The sequence below is a fragment of the Colobus angolensis genome, unplaced genomic scaffold (assembly GCF_000951035.1).
Source record: "Colobus angolensis palliatus isolate OR3802 unplaced genomic scaffold, Cang.pa_1.0 Scaffold200, whole genome shotgun sequence".
NCBI classification, from domain to species: domain Eukaryota; kingdom Metazoa; phylum Chordata; class Mammalia; order Primates; family Cercopithecidae; genus Colobus; species Colobus angolensis.
The window spans coordinates 749,822-762,848 of NW_012115156.1; the positions used below are offsets into that span (position 1 = coordinate 749,822).

The window sequence follows — 13,027 nt, forward strand, 5'->3', positions numbered from 1 at the left end:
AAACAACCCCATCAAAAAATGGGCAAAGGATATGAAAAGACACTTCTCAAATATGGTATTTTCTTTTTCTCATGCTCATGCCATTGCAAATGCTATTCTCTGCCCTGTGCTTGAGCTCTTCCTCCCTTACTGTCCTATTATTATCCAGCTTTCAGGTTCTATCTTCCGTAATGGATTCTTTAATCATTTCATATATTTGTGTTCTTTTTAAAACATTAGCCTGTTGATATGGTTTGACTGTGTCCATACCAAATCCCATCTTGAATTGTAGTGCCTATAATCCCCAGATGTCATGGGAGGGACCCGTTGGGAAGTAATTTATTCATGGGGGGCAGGTTCCTCCATGCTGTTCTCATGACAGTGAGTGAGTTCTCAGAAGATCTGATGGTTTATAAGGGGCTTTTCCCCCTTTTGCTTAGCACTTCTTGCTGTTACCATGTGAAGAAGGACGGGCTTGCTTCCCCTTCTGCCATGATTGTTAAGTTTCCTGAGGCCTCTCCAGCCGTGATGAACTGTGAGTCAATTAAACCTTTCCTTTATCAATTACCCAGCCTTGGGTATGTCTTTATTAGCAGTGTGAGAATAGACTATTACACTTGTCAAGGGCAAAAAAATGATATATTACAGATGTTTTCCCTTTTATAACTTTTTTAAAAAAATATAGTTTGCTGCCCTTGATGCCTTTACTACATTTGATATTATTATATTCACATCTAGAGACTGGCACTTTAATTTCATAGTGGCTTAATTCTAAGATTCTTTCATTTGGCTGATTGATAAAGGAGCTTAACTAATTTTTCAATGTTTTTGTCCCCAATTTGGGAAATAGGATGAACACTCCAACTTTAAGAGCAATAAATGAAATTAAATGAGGACTCCAATTCTCAGGGTAATGATAAGAAAGAATGCATTTCCTGAAGATAAAGGTCATTCCTTTTCTCCTGTTACTGTGTCTTTAGGCCTCATATTGTTTCATTTTTAGACCACTATGGTTAGTCGAAACTATATACTTTGGTGTGAAATTGGTAGTTTAATTCTGGCTCTGCTATTGATAGTCATGATCTCGAAGAACTTGCTAAAATCCTCAGAGCTTATTATCATTTCTGTTTTTAAAAAGTAGAGGAATAAAGTTAATACCAAAAATATGTGTTAAGAATTAAATGAGGGCCGGGCGTGGTGGCTCAAGCCTGTAATCCCAGCACTTTGGGAGGCCGAGACGGGTGGATCATGAGGTCAGGAGATCGAGACCATCCTGGCTAACACGGTGAAACCCCGTCTCTACTAAAAATACAAAAAACTAGCGGGGCGAGGTGGCGGGCGCCTGTAGTCCCAGCTACTCGGGAGGCTGAGGCAGGAGAATGGCGTAAACCCAGGAGGCGGAGCTTGCAGTGAGCTGAGATCCGGCCACTGTACTCCAGTCCGGGCGACAGAGCGATACTCTGCCTCAAAAAAGAAAAAAAAAAAAAAAAAAAAGAATTAAATGAGGTAATTATGTGAAGATATAGCATGAAGCCTGGTACATGAAAGCCCATAAAATATTTTGATTTACATCTTTTTATGTATAAAGAGGTAATTTCTTTTCAGGAGGATAAGAGATAATAGCCTAATGTGAAGTAATATGAAGAATTAATTGTCAAATTTGAAATACTTTTTAAAGGATGGACTCAAAAGGATTTTAATATTATAGTTTGTCATGTAATAATTAGACTAAATATGATTTATGTGGTAAAGAAATTAAATTCTGTTTTCAGAATTTGAATAGTATATTAGAAATGTAGTAAATGTCAAGGGAAAATAATCAGAAATTAATTGCTTTTTTTTCATAGATGATCAATGTAGCAATTATAGCTTGTCAATTAGAACAACTTCCCAGGAGAAGTAGTTCACTGATTTTAAGTTATTCACTCAACAGATATTTCAGTATCTGACAAAGCGGTAAGCATCGTTGATACTGTGATAAACAAGGGGTACGCAGTCTCTCCCCTTACAGAATTTACGTCCTAGTGGACAAGAGAGACATTGAATAAGTATTTCAAGCCTAAATACTATTGTGTGTAAATTATTAGAAGTTCTTGTTGTAGGGCCTGTAAACTCAGATGCCTGTAAAGGCCAGGCGTGTAATGTAAACAAGTAAACTGGGACAGTGCCCTGAGACAATGGAGGGTAGAGGGGGCTGTGATGAACTGCATGAGCACATGCCCTGTGTAAAGGCTACAGCAACTAATGCCATTTGGTTGATGTCATGTAAGAATGAGGGCCTACTGTTTCTCTATTTCTAAGTTTTTCAAGAAAAGCTGAAAAATCTAGATTGTCATCTGATATAGTGCAGTCTTTTTTAAGGCACTGAGTAGTCCAAAGCAAACATGGTTTTCGGCCTGCAGGCCTTTTTTATATAGGGAGTGCTGCCTGTTAAGTAAGGTTCTATTTAGAATAAAATTTTAGAGACTCTATTGCTCTCTCTTGATTACTTCATTTTCTTTTTGTTCCTCCTAAATTCTGTTATTCCCACATCTTCCCATTTGTAATTATGTACCTAGATTTTCTTCTGGCCTAACTCTAACAAGGGTAGTTGTAGACTGTAAAAATCATTAAACTGTGAGATTTGTATGGGAAAAAACCAAAAGTCCTTCTGTCTCCATCGTATCTGGTTTGTGTTGGCTAGCTCTTTTCCTTCATTTTCACTGTTTGGTTTATTCTTCATCTGTAAAATGGGGATAACAAGATAAATGCCTCACATGTGTTGAGAATAAAATAAGACAGTATATTTTTTGTTTCTTCTTCTCTTCCTGTTCTTGGCCCAGTCAGATGTACCAACTCATTCCTTCGTTGCCTTGTGAGAGATAGCACTTACTGATGTACTAAGTTGGTGAGAATTTAAGTTACTAATTACTTTTTAGTAGTATTTCCACTTTTTAAAGAAACTCCTGGAGTCCTTGCCTTAATCTAAAGTAACAATGCTCTGATGTATCACAGGCTAGTGGTCACTGGGTAGGAGGAAATTTCCTTTGGCTCAGACCCCACAGGCAAATAAGTGCTTGTTCCACTTAATCTTGAAGATTGTTTTCAAATGACATTGTTTTCTTTGGCAATGGTTGAAACCAGAAGTTGTGGGACAGTTTGGTATTTCCTCTGTTTTACTAATTTGCATGATGTTTGATGATTAATACAGCGCAGAAAGACCATGTGTAATTTTATCCCTTCATCTATCTTTCTTCTTCAAGTCCCTAGGAAAACAAACTTGATAGGAGTGAATATCACTAACAGCCCAATCTTTAATAAACAAACAGTGCCTGCCTGTGTTGGGATGTTGGACCTAAGATATAGGAACTATATCCTAGGGATGTAGGTCCCTAGGATACCATAAACATTTTCTGTGGCAAGAGACTTCTGGTAACTTTGGGGATGTTTCAAGTCTGAATAATCAGCAGATAATTCTCAGTGGTGATGGTGAAGTTGTTGCTTGGCAAGAGAGAAATCGCCTGGGAAAAACATACTTTGTTTCTTGTTCTTTTTCTTCCAACTTTATTGTGAAAAAAAAATATACGGAAGTTGAAAGAGTGGTACAGTGAATAATATGCCCATCATCTACATTCAATTACTAATAACATTTTACTACATTTCCTTTATACATTTTTACAACATGTGGGTAATTTTGAATAGGGACTGTACAAGATAATAATTATTTTCTTAGGTAGGACAGAGAGTACTGTAGTTATATAGAATAATATATGGACTGTTAGGATGTATATGTGTTTAAGTATTCATTAAGTATTAATGAGTAAATTACAAGAAGTTCATGGAGGATGGAAACTTTTAAAAAAGCATTAACGACTAAAGTGACATGATGTGTACAGATTGCTTTCACGTAGTTGAGCACCAACAACAAACATGTTTTACAGTTGTTTCTTTGAAACTGGAATTCAGTCAAGGATTATGTATTGCATAGAATAACCCTCACTCGCTCTAAAAAATGGGTCACATTGACTCTTTGTCTAGTTATCTTGTATAGTGTTCCACATCTGGCTTTGTCTGATTTCTTCTTTCTGTAATCATTTTCCTCATTCTGGCTCCTGTATGTTTTTGGTAATGTGAAGTTAAACCTCAAGGTTTTTTCAGGCTAAAGGTTTTTTGGCAAGGGTACTTCATAGGCGATGCTGTGTACTTTATACTGCATCACATGTTAAGAAACATAATGTCAGTTTGTCCCAGTGTTAGTGACTACCAGATCTCTCCCTTGGAAAGTGATTTTTTTCCTTTCATACTTGGGTACTATATGAATATCCTGTTTATTAACCTTTCATCTATGATTTTAGCATACATTGATGATCCTTGGGGAATCAATTTTTAAATATTTTACTCATGTTTTTCTACACACTTTGATACTCTTTCTCCCAATTTCACTAACAGTGTCTTGTCATTTTTGGGAATGACTAATTGGGCAAGCAAATGCATGGAAAACTACAGTTACAAAAAGCATTTAATAGTATCTACTTTTATTTGACTTCTTCCAAGGTCGATTTTCAGTTCTTTGCAAATAAAGTACTGTTTAAGACCTGAGAGATGTTCACTAAGTGCAAATTATGCTGGACTAAATTAATTTCTTGTAATGAATCGATCACTTTTACTTGTCATGTCAAAGAAATTAGTTTATGTTAATTAAAATAAAGCATTTAAAAAACTCCTTTTTCTTATGGGAAATCAGAGGAGGTTAATTCCAGTTTCAAAGAAACAACTGTAAAACATGTTTGTTGTTGGTGCTCAACTACGTGAAAGCAATCTGTACACATCATGTCACTTTAGTCGTTAATGCTTTTTTAAAAGTTTCCATCCTCCACGAACATTGATTATTCATTGTGTATTTACTATTGTATGAAGCCCTTCTCAAGTTGCTTAACACATAGCAGAAGAGACATATTGATAGTCAGCTATGTGGTCTGGACAGGAATTTGTGTTTTCAAGAAATGCGGTACAACCTGAAAGGAAGTCTAATTGTATGGACACACAAATATTTAAAAATTTATCAAGTACTCATTAATTCAGTATTACATGTCTCTGAAATATTTGGTACTGATTTTGAGGACCGTTTGGCTTCTTGACAATCAGTTTTGAATAATGGATAGATTTAAAGCTTCTTAATTGGTAGTTGAATGCATACTTCTCATCTTCCTAAGCAGAAGATATAATACACACATAACTTATTCCTGAGTAGATAGCTGTGTTCCAAAAACAATTCTCTGACACAACTGAGTATCCAACAATTCCATTCAATTCTAACACTTAACTGTTCAAAGTTAGCACAGACTCCACAGGTTAAGGGACATAGTCCAACAAGACTACCCCCCTTCAAACACCAGCTCTAAGTCTTGGGGGTCATCTGTACTTCTGATAAACTTGACTACAAATTTGGGGGTTCCCTTTGGGTTTGATAATTTGCTACAGTGACCCGCAGAACTGAGGAAAGTGCTATGCTTACAATTACTCTTCTATTAGAAGGGACACGAATGAACGAAAACAGGTACGTACGTAGCACAAGGTCTGGAAGGGTGCTGAGTGCAGAAGTTTTTATCCTCATGCCAGGTACACCACTCTGCCAGTACAGCAGTATGTTCACCAACCAGGAAACTCTGAACCTCATATTCAGAGTTTTTATTGAGGTCTCACAAAATAAGCACGATTGATTAAATCATTGGCCGTATGATTGAACTCAATCTCTAGTCTCTCTCCTATCCAGAGAGGTAGGGGGCGGGGGGAAAGGGAAGGGAGAGGCTGAAAGTTCCAACCCTCTAATCTAATCTTTCTAACCTCTAGTTGGTTTTCTGATGATCAGCCCCATTCTGAAGCTATGTAGGGCCCCATGATGACTTAACCTCTTAGCATAACAAAGAAATGTCTACTAGGGAATTCTAAGTGGTTCTGAAGTTCTGTACCAGAAACTAGGAACAAAGACATATATTTTTTCTCATATTATGGTAATAGAGTCAGAGTGATGCTTTTAATAAACATAATACAATTTTAGGGCTTTTCCTCCCTAAAATGGATGGGGGAGGCATTCATTTAGATCTTATTTTGAGTGGCTATATTGAATTGCTATTCCATTAGGCACATGAAGCCAAAACATAGAGGTGAATTATGGTGTTTAAAAAAAGAGGTGAATTTTTTTTTTTTTTTGAATTTAAGCTCTGGGGTACATGTGCATAACGTGCAGATTTGTTACATATTTATACACATGCCATGGTGGTTTGCTGAGGTTATATACTCATTATAATACATATAATCCTTCAGGATTGCTGGATCAAATGGTATTTATAGTTCTAGATCCAGAGGAATTGCCACACTGTCTTCCACAATGGTTGAACTAATTTACACTCCCACCAACAGTGTAAACGCGTTCCTATTTCTCCACATCCTCTCCAGCATCTGTTGTTTCCTGACTTTCTAACTGGCATGAGATGGTATCTCATTGTGGTTTTGATTTGCATTTCTCAAATGGTGTTGGAAAAAAGAGATGATCTTAGCCTTCATTTAACACCTCACATTTCCAGTTCTTTAAAAAAGTATTTTATAAGCTGATTTGAGGTTTGAATAACTTATTTTGTACTTCTGTTTATACTTTTATGCACGTATGACTTGGGCATGGTGAAGCAGGTAAGTATAGTCTCCTTGAATTTTACTGTCTTTATATTAGCTTGTTTGTCAAGCAATGTATTAGTTTCCAGTCTTCTTTTTTAGAATGTGTAGTTTAACTCTAACCTTCATAAGATGAAGCAGTGTTTTTTTTTTTTCTTTTTCTTTCTTTCTGAGACAGAGTCTTGCTCTGTCACACAGGCTGGAGTGCAGTGGTGTGATGTCAGCTCACGGCAACCTCTGTCTCCTAGGATCAAGCGATTCTTGTGCCTCAGCCACCCCGAGTTGCTGGTATTACAAGTGCATGCCACCATGACTGCTCATTTTTTTGTAGTTTTAGTAGAGACAAGGTTTTACCATGTTGCCCAGGCTGGTCTGGAACTCTTGAGCTCAGGCGATCCACCCTCCTTGGCCTCCCAAAGTGCTAGGATTACAGGTGTGAGCCACCATGCCTGGCCAAGTAGTAATAGCAGCAGCCTAATACTACTGATAGTATTAGTAGTAGTTACAAAAGCTGCTGTTTATGAAATGAACTGTACTAGTGCTTTGCATATAGAATCTCATTTATTCTTTAGAATAGTCCCGTGAGGAGACCTTATTATCTCTGCTGAATGGATAAGGAAACTGGAGCTCAGAAATTAATTTGCTTTTGGTCACAGAATTAGTAATGGTGGAGTTAGTATTTACTTTTATGTCTGACTCCAAAAGCCTTGCTTCCCCCTTCCCCTTGATATGCTGGATTCCAAGAAGAAATTTAGCGGAACATTTTTTTCCATCTTTCATTGATTCATCCATTCAATAAATAGTATTGTGTGCCTACTCACTTACCAGGCATTATACATAGAAGTGCTTATTGCTTCAAAACCTCCAACCCCCATAATATTCACTGTTAATGTAAGGGACAAAATCCTTTCATTTCTTGTTGGTCACTTCTTTGAAATGATTTTACAATACTCAGTCTTGCCCAGTATGTAATATCTAGGTCTTTTTTTTGTCATCTAATAAAAATAGAGAAACAGTAGGCCCTCATTCTTACATGACATCAACCAAATGGCATTAGTTGCTGTAGCCTTTACACAGGGCATGTGCTAATGCAGTTCATCACAGCCCCCCTACCCTCCATTGTCTCAGGGCACTGTCCCAGTTTACTTGTTTACATTACACGCCTGGCCTTACAGGCATCTGAGTTTATAGGCTTACTGGCATTATTAATATTATTGTACAATTACCTTATGTTGGTTAACTTACTATAATGACTGTGAAAATGGAGAAATCTTGAAGCAACTTTAAAAGTTTTTAGGCTAATTTTAGTCTAACTGAAATTTAGAAATTTAGCAAGGAAGTATTTGGTAAAATGCCGTCAGTATATCATATGCCCACTTAATAATAGTATTAGCTTACTTGTGCTTACACATTCATCCATTGCTTTGTGAGATGACTGGGTATGGATATAGGGCTGAAACCATTCTAAGGGAAATATGCAATCTTTTTCTTCTGGTAACTTTTAGGATTTTCTTTTTATCTTGAGCCTTCCAAAATTTCATGACGATGAGCCTTGATGTGGATCTTTTTGTTCTGTGTGCTGGGTATTTGCTTGGTGAGCCCTTTTCATGTGGAAACCGATGAACTTCAAGTTTGATGTGTGTGTGTGTATTATATCTTTGATACATTTTCCCCCCTCATTTTCTCTTTTCTTTTTCTGAAGTGTCTGTTGCTTAGATACTAGATCTACTGGACTTTTTTTTTCTGAGACGGAGTTTCACTCTCGTTGCCCAGGCTGGAGTGCAATGGCCCGATCATGGCTCACTGCAACCTCTGCCTCCTGGGTTCAAGCAGTTCTTTTGCCTCAGCCTCCCAAGTAGTGGGTTTACAGACATGTGCCACCACACCTAGTTAATTTTTGTATTTTTAGTAGAGATGGGGTTTCACCGTGTTGGTGAAACTGGTCTCGAATTCCTGACCTCAGGTGATCCTTCCACCTTGGCCTCCCAAAGTGCTGGGATTACAGGCGTGAGCCACCATGCCCAGCCTGAACTGGTTTTTTAATATTCCAGTCTTTTATCCTTTGAAAAAATTGTGGAATATTTCCTTAATTTTATCTTCTAGCTCCTCTGTTGAAGCTTTAACTTTTGATTTCTTTATTCTATTTTGTAAAAGTAATTTCTCATTCTCCAAATATCCCTTTTACAGAACTCTGCTCTTATTTCATGACTGCAATGTCTTTCTTCTACTCTTAAGAATATTTATAGATTCTTTGGATGATTTCTTTAGCTCCCAGCACCTCTTCAAAGTTCTTTTTTTCTGTTTGCTTTTTTTAATCTCTTGTCATGTTAAAGGGTTTCTTTGAACGTCTGATCATCTTTAAGAGTGAAGTTCTAAAGTGATGATGATGGAAACGATTTGTGTAAATGGGACAAGTTTCGTGACTTGGGGCTTCACTTTAGGGTGACGATGCAGAAAGCCACTTTTAAATTCTATGACTCCCACATTTCATTATCTGTATGTTTTTTCCTGTTTCCCAGAAAAAAATTTTTTTTCTCCAATTTCTGTTTGTGAGTATGTCTCGCTGCCAGTGTTCTTGTAGCTGAACAGTGGTCTTGAGTTCAGGTGTGGGGGGGGGGTTCTCTTTTCAGTAGGCATTTACTTAATTCTTTTTTTTTTTTTTTTTTATTCAGGACTACACTCACCTTTCTTCTATTCCCATGCCCCCAAATGTTTCCTGATGTCTCATATATACTGCTAGTTTAATTAATACTGCGTAGGGGCGAGTGTTGGCCTGTCTGTGGGGAATGGGGTAGCGAATCAACAGGTCTGACTGACCTTAAGTCAGTTTTCCTATTTGCCGGTGAACTACTTAGCCCTGTTTTAAGGATTATTTTGTTATTGATCAATTTCTACTCCTTTGGGTACCTCTAGTTGAGAGGAACTGTGGGAAAGATACGAAGGATAGATACGTTAGCTTTATCACTTTTCATTCTTTTGTGTTATCTTTTTAAATGAATTTGTGGAGAGTTACAAATATGTATAGCATCAGTAAATTAAAATGTTTTAATTAAAGCATGGAAATGACAAATTAAAGCAAGGAGAAATAATTGCTTAATAGAAGCAATAAATAATGGCTTACCAGAAGGAGAAGTTAGTCTGTAGCAGTATATGCCATATGTTCATATATAGTTACTACAGAGACCTGGCATCTCTAGAGCAGTGCTTTCCAAGTGAGTGTAAACTGTGTTGTCCTTATTTTATTATTACCGTACTACAGTGTATAAAAATTGAGAGATATCCTGGGTGGCTGGCACTTGGGATTAGATGGAGAATTGTCCGTTATGATTCTTCTTAGTTGAAACAAATTTAGATTGGCTTAACAAAGCTACTCTTTCATTTTAATCTGGTTACGTTTTTGTGTGTGTGTGTGGAGACCAGAGGTAAGATTTCAATTAGGTGTCCTGTGAAATTATTTCATGTGTAAATCTTACATCCTACCCTTGAAAAAAGCTGGAGGAGGCTGAGAATTACTGCTCTTTAAAGAATACGCCTATGAATGAAACTTCTATATTTAGTTATACAATTTGTATAGTTTATAGAGTGCAAAAGATACCAATTTCCCATTTTATTTCATCAGATCAATATCTGTCATAATTTTGCTTTTATGGTCTTTTGAGAACATTTAGAATGCCCATAATACTCTCATAATTACATGTTTGGAATTATACAATTTAGCATTAATATAACAACTGTGCTTTACAGTATTAAATTGTACATATATATATAGAGTCTGTGGTTACTGCCAATAATCTTATGATTTATGTACAGAAATTTGTGGAAAACTGAAGTACATGATAATATAGTCAAATTCTAGATAGAAGTACCTGAGTGAGTGATGAATGTGAAATTGGGTTGGTCATGAAAGAGTTCTGTGAGGAAAAATAAATACTTAAGAATTTGATAAGCTATAGATTGGTGGCAAGTATTACACTCCTCTCTTGGACTACTATAGTGTTCTAACTGGTTACCTCTCCGTAAGTGCATTCTTCAAACAGAAATAATATTAGCTTATCGGAAAATTCTTGAAAAGATAGTACTGGGGAAAGCATAAATATTTATTACATTTTATTCTCAAAGTAGATACAATTAACGATCACTGTTTACCTTGTTTAGGTAGAAATCCTTTCTTGAAGTTGAACGTATTTTCTGTATTCAGAAAACTTAACATTTGATAAGATCTGTCTAAATTAGGGTTAGTAGAATTGGAAAACTTTCATTTTGAGAATGGTTTTTGTGAAGAAAACCTACTTGATACTTTTTTTTCTCATTTCTCTGATTCACAGGGATAAAATCACATTGTTCTGTGGGAGGATAAGAATAGGTATATAGGATCCATGGTTCCTCTGGGAACTTGGTTCAGTGACTACATAACTTGGTTGTGCATCAGAACCATTTAGGGGAATTCTTTTCATCCTTCCATCTAATAAACAATTTAAAACATATACAAAAGTGTAATAGTATAACAAGTAGGCAGATTTTTAGTGCTCTTTCTCTCTATATATATATAGTTATATCTGTATATCTATATAAATATATACATGGGGTCACCATTTAGACCTACTGATTCAGACTTGGGGCTAGAATTTGGAAACTGTTCAAGATAAATTCATACACAGACCACCTCAGGCAATTCTGATGCAAAGCTACGTTTGGGAAAGCATTGTTTTAGGGAAATAATCTAGACCTAGATAGATAAATGTCTCAAAACAAATGCTATTTAAATGATTTCTCTCAGCTGTACTTGTACCACCTCCTTATCTAGATAAATTCTTTCTTTCCACATTTTCCTTAGTTTTTGTAACCAAATAAAATTATGGTAGTTTAAGTGGCCCTTTCTATTACATCTTTTACTTTCTGGCTTGTTAATGTTTACATATGAAATTAGTGCTAAGTGAGTTTCTTTTAAAGTAGTGCCCTGCATTGTTAGAGATTTTACATAAAGTACCTTTCCCAAACATCGTCATCATCTGATTTATTCCTAGAACTACCTTGTGGGTGGTTGATTTGATTTCCCTAACACTATATATGTGGAAATCCAGATCTACAAAATGGAAAATTGTATAGTTTCTTATAACTGGACATGGAAGATGTAGAGAATCTGGAAAGAGTATGTACTGATTCTGGAGTTTCCTAGGAGCTTGTATTAGTCTGTTCTCATGCTGGTAATAAAGACATACCTGAGACTGGCTAATTTATAAAGGAAAGAGATTTAGTAAACTCACAGTTCCATGTGGCTGGGGAGGCCTCACAATCATGGCAGAAGGTGAATGAGGAGCAGAGTTACATCTTACATGGTGGCAGGCAAGAGAGCTTATGCAGGGGAACTCCTGTTTATAAAACCATTAGATCTTGGGGTTATTCACGACCGCAAGAACAGTCTGAGGGAATCTGCCCCCTTGTTTTAATTATTACCAGCAGGCTCTGCCCTTGACATGTGGAGATTATTACAGTTCAAAGTGAGATTTCGCTGGGGACACAGCCAAATCTTATCAGAGCTCTTTTCCCCTATTATGTATTTCTATTAGGTTTTTTTTCCTTTTACAACTTGTATTGACCTGAGTGCAGGTGACTTATTGCTCAGGATGCTGCTTTTTAAAGGCTATCAAATTAATGCAAGTGATACACCATTTTTTAAAAAATAATTAAGCAATAGCATATTCTGTGTCAAGATAAATTTAAAAAACTTCATGTGGAAATCTTTGTTTAGATATGACAGAATTGTTCTTTACAATACCTACTTAGTGCTTCAGATAAGATGCTTTCTCAGCTGCAGTTAACAGAATTTCCGGCCAGGTGCTGTGGCTCACACCTGTAATTCCAGCACTTTGGGAGGCCAAGGCGGGCGGATCTTGAGATCAGGAGTTCATGACCAGCAGCCTGGCCAACATAGCAAAGCCTTGTCTCTACAAAAATACAAAAAATTAGTCAGGTGTGGTGGCAGGCACCTGTAATCCCAGCTGCTTGGGAGGCTGAGGCAGAAGAGTCGCTTGAACCTGGGAGGCGGGGTTTGCGGTGAGCCGAGATTGTGCCACTGCACTCCAGCCTGGGCAACAAGAGTGAAACTCCCTCTCACAAACAAAAACCAAAAAAACCCAAAAAACAGAATTTCCGTGTAAACCATGGCTTAAGTAATGAAGACATTTACTATGTGAGTTCTAGAGGGAGGTGGTTCCAGAGTTGGCTGATTCAGTAAGCCAAATGTCTGTGTTTTGGATCTTTTTCTTTCTGATTCTTTCTTCCATTATGGCCATAGATGACTTCTTTAGGTCTAAACATCATAGGCAACAAAATTAAAAAGCAAAATAGCAGAGCCTTCTCTACCAGTCTCTTTTATCTGTGGAAAATCATTCCCTGCAAC

The 13,027-nt window shown here is 36.8% G+C and overlaps 1 protein-coding gene across 1 annotated transcript in view; it reads left to right on the forward strand.

Annotated features, from left to right (window-relative positions):
- BMP2K (BMP2 inducible kinase) overlaps positions 1–13,027 on the forward strand; it is a 142,762-nt gene that overhangs the window by 39,363 nt on the left and 90,372 nt on the right. The window lies entirely within an intron of this gene.